A 4,748-nucleotide genomic window follows, 5' to 3' on the forward strand; every position below is an offset into this window, starting at 1 on the left:
AAAAGGGAAAAAAGGTAAAACTAACTAGATTAAAACAAAAATTTATATTTTTAAATGCTTTACAACATGTATTTTTTTTTTTTTTATAAAACACATAAAATACTTCAAAACACAAACACACATATACTGTGCTACATAAACTTTTGCACAGTCAGTCAAAAGTTAACCAATAGCTTAAAAATACATATCCATGTGGATGGATGAATTTTATTTGACTCTCAATACTAAAAATCAAAATTCATGTTTCTCTATTAAAAAAATCCACATCAAAATCTTTGCAAGTTTTTGTAAATGAGTAACATTGATTGAGTGCCAGAAGAAAGTATTTTGGAATAATCTGGGATACTGATTTAAATGTTAAAAACATTTACAATATTACATTGACATAATATTGTCAGGGAAAACATTAGTTGCTTCAAACTCATAAGAAAATGTCTGACTTCTGAGTGTGCTTGTATCTTTCTGAACTTAATGATCTGTTCCTACCTGTTTTACATGGTTATTGTTTGGTCACAAACAGATCAAACATTAAAACCTGAGGGGAGTCTTTATAATCGAGCGTTAAAGATTTTAGAATTGAAACCAGTTACATTTTACTAAACATTTTATTAAAATACACAATTTCAACATTCTCAAATGTTATCCTTTATAATCTTTTAAAAATGATTTTTGAATGTCTTCACAGATTGGTATCAAAACCTTAAAGCACTTTTATAGATAATCTAGAGAGTCCCAGCAGACCCACTAGAGCAGCCTCAAGTAGAAACTGCAATGTGGCCTTACACAAAACCTCCTTTGCTTAGTCTGCTCTCTCTGTGAAGGGAACAGGACTCTGGAACTCACTTCCTGCTGATTTGAAGTCTGTGACCACTTTTAGTCTTTTTAGAAACACAAACAAAAGTTGTGGCTTTATAAACTGTATTGTACTCATGTTTGCGTGAGGTATGTTTAGGTGTATTTTTTGGCCCAATTCAAATTCTTCCTTTCTCCCTACCCCTCCATTTTGAGGGGCGTTTTTAGTGCAAGTGGTGTCTGAAATATTTTTTTTAGTTCGACCCTCCAAGTGGAGGGGTACAAAGTCCTCCATCAGGAGGGTAGACCACGTCACGCTGAGAAGGTTTTTCTTCACATGGGTGTACTCTGAACCCCAGACGTTTACATTTAAATGTAAGTAACTAATTGTTGCAGCATGACCTTTTTAAAGTTATAGAATCGATGTTGTTATGTATATTTGAGTGCTGGAAGCTCTGCGCTAATGCCAGCAGACTGGTGATTATTGGTGATGTCATAGGATTAAAGTGACGTTGAATATCCTAGACACTGTTTTCATAGCTCTCTGTTTGGAGGGGTAATTGAAGGGGAAAGGAAAAGGGAAGTACTGGGATTGGGTCTTTATCTCTTTGATACTTCTCTGTGTTTTAAACAATGTAATGTAAAATTTTAATTAGCTGTTTTTTTTAAATATCTTATCACCATTTTTTTACTGTTTGAAAAGCCCCTCCTGGGAGAAATGCTGCAAATTAGCTCTTGCTAAAAGCATGATGATATGGTCATGGGACAGCTCCTCTGCTGTATGTCTATGTGTTTATATATGTTCCTACGAAATAAATACATTCAATTCAATATTACATCAAAAGTACTTATTGCGACCTATTTATTAAAGCTAAACACGAATATTCTTATACATAAAAATTACTAAAAAGATTCATATATCAGAAGGTACTGCATCACTTTTTCAGTTCTCTTCTATGCTGATGACTCACTGCTGTCTTCATCTAAAAACATCAGAAAGGTCTTGATGACATGTCTACATAAGATTGAGTATCAGGAGGTTCTTCTAGATGACTGGACAGCTGCAGCTAAAGTCATCATGAAGTGTTTTATCTGGAATGAGGAGATCAGGACACTTGGTGGTGGAATGTGACCTGAAAACGCAGGACTCTCTGCTGCAGAATTTGTGCTGTGATCCTTGAACCTCAAAGAGACTCCCAGATGACGACACCTTAGCAGAGAGCAGAAAGTTGATCTGATCTGTTAGAACCGACTCCATCCTGAAGCTTCACTGGTGAGTTCCTGTCCAGCAGGGGGCAGCACTCCTTCATTCCTGCAGCAGCAGAAAATCTTAATCTTCTGTAGAATCTGCAGCCGTTCAAACACACCCTGTTACTGAGGAACAAAGATGTTCTTCTGGAGGAATGTGGTTCTGCTGCAGTCCTAAAGATCCTCTGGAAGATCCACATATTCTTGAAATTATACATAAAATGGATGATGAGGGAGGAAGGGAGGTAGACAGGTAGACTTCAGTGATCCAAAAGGGAAACGATTGGATCTGATAAAACCCTGTAAAAGATAAAAGATAGAATGAATAAAATTAGTAGTTAAGATTTAGAAATATAAAACAGTAAATATGAGTCTAAAAATACTGAAGGGTCACTAAAAGTATGCACCACTATATAAAAAGTCTTGATGAATGTGTGAACATAAAACACATAACAGTGGGTTTTACTCGTCCTACAGTGGAGTTATGTCGTCTGATGGAGTTCAGAATGAAAGCAGATCTCAGCCTGTGTTGGACTTTAGAGAGAACATCCTGTTCCTGCAGGAGCTCTTCTGTTTGGAAAGGGCAAAGTTCAAACAGTTGTGCTGCTTATCACCGCGAGCATTAAAGCAAAGTTTCAAAACTGCTGCCAAATAATCCTTGGAAAAAAAACACCACATCCATACGTACAGTGAAGAAAACATCCTTGTATATTCTAAGCTTCTATGTCCACAGGATCATCGTTAAAAGAGTTCTTCATAACCTCTCTCAACATAACCTGCCCCAGAGCAGGTTATGTTGAGAGATTAAGTTGCTATGGTAATTTACATACCACAAAGATAACTGCTGATTATGGAACCAAAAGTGGAGAATATAAACTAGCTAACCCTTAAACCTGCCCGGGTAAGCAACATAAACTGCTTTCTGGAACAGGATTACAGTGAGAGTTCAGCTGCAGTTTGATGAGAAACTTTAATGTTCACTTTACCTGTGATTTTTACTCTCATTGTTCTGTTATTTTTGTAACTTCTGTTTTTCACCTTCAAATTCCTCACAGCTCAACTTGGTTAGAAATGAACACCCACAGAGTGATGTCATTTCCTGTAAAGCAGAGAGACTGTTAGGTGTCTGATTACAGAGAGAAGCTAAAAAAAACACAGGGGGCGGAGCTTAGTTCAGGTGTTCCTGAATCAGGAAATGATGAAACTGAAAGTATTCGTCCATCTTAGAGAGACGGAGGCTACTTCTTTCTTCTTCTTCTTTTTCATGGTGAGTTTGTGTTTTATGTTGTCTTCTCCATGACGATAGCAGCTACGTCTGTGTTCTCTCATCTGTGAGGAATAAAATCAGCAGAGGAAGAGCTCAGAGAGATAAAGGTCAGAGAGAAGAACCTCAGTCAGAGGTTTTATGACAGACACTGCTGACTGTACATTTGATTTATTCTGTACATTTGAACTATTTTGTTGCTTTTTATTTGCCTTTTATTTCGTATTCTTTTATCATCACTATTTTTAGTTATTTTTATTATTTTAGTTTATCGCACTCATGTTTTGATTAAGGCTGTAACGAGTATCCGGGTACTCGGGTATTCGCAATTTGCTCTCATTGACTGTATATAAGAACTGGACTTAGCAAGCCCCCCCCCCCTTCCGTGTTCCATATAGGAAGTACCACTAGGTTCCAAAAAGGCCAAAGTCCCATTTTTTTCCATTATCATAAGTTATTCGAGTTATAAATTGACCAATCAGATGGCTCAATAAGCGTTTGTGGGTCTGACGTCGACCGTCTGGGGGGTTTGATTGGCAGATGACGGGTAGCCAATTGGAGCAGACTTCATCAATGGGTCCGTGAAGACCTTTTAACACCTACTTTACAATTCAACAATGTACCAATCATTGTCCTACTGTTGTTTTCCTCAATGGAATGTACCGATGCAGCAGTTTGAAACAACAAGAGGAGCATGCTGTCGACATTTTTAGATGAGGATTTACTCTGTAGAAATAGATTTCACTCTGAGGTTATGTGCTTTGGACTTTTTTCTTTGTTTAACGTTCGTTTTTCTTTTATTCACTGTTTTGGTTGTAGCTTATAAATTATAAGTTGCGTATATGCGCATAAAATCACCAACCAAAGTTTCATCTTCTTCACTTTTCCAGCTTCAGCCTGAATTAGACGCAGCCGTCTGAGGAGGGCGAGACAAACTTGAAAGGACCTGATCGTATTTTCAAACAGATAAAAAGATCCAGCTGTTCACTTGTTAGGATGGTTATTTATTTTAGATACAGCTGAACGCGCTTCTCACGTGCATCTGATCAGACTGTAACCTGGCCGCGCACGTGAAGAGACAAGCTGCTGCTGCGGCGCGAGGGGGACACGCGCCGTTCTGCAGCGGCGTCACCCAGATGCTCCTTTTATCTCGACAAAAAGGAATAAATGTAAGTAAATCCAAAAGGACCGCTGACAGAATCAAATGTTGGAATGGTTCTCCCTCAAAGACTTCAACAATGACTTGTACAATTCTCCCGAGCCGCCGTTATTAAAGTAGAAGCTGTTTACATCCGCGGTCTCGTGGTAGAGGCGTGAAGGTAATGCATTTCCAATGGGGGACCTCATTGCTCGCTCAGTCCATTATTTTTACAGTCAATGTTTCTTTGTCAAAGTGAGTGAATGAGTGGAATGTTGCTCCATCATGGAGTGTTTGCTGCTGCAG

Source organism: Oryzias melastigma, unplaced genomic scaffold (assembly GCF_002922805.2).
Source record: "Oryzias melastigma strain HK-1 unplaced genomic scaffold, ASM292280v2 sc00341, whole genome shotgun sequence".
Classification (NCBI taxonomy): Eukaryota; Metazoa; Chordata; class Actinopteri; order Beloniformes; family Adrianichthyidae; genus Oryzias; species Oryzias melastigma.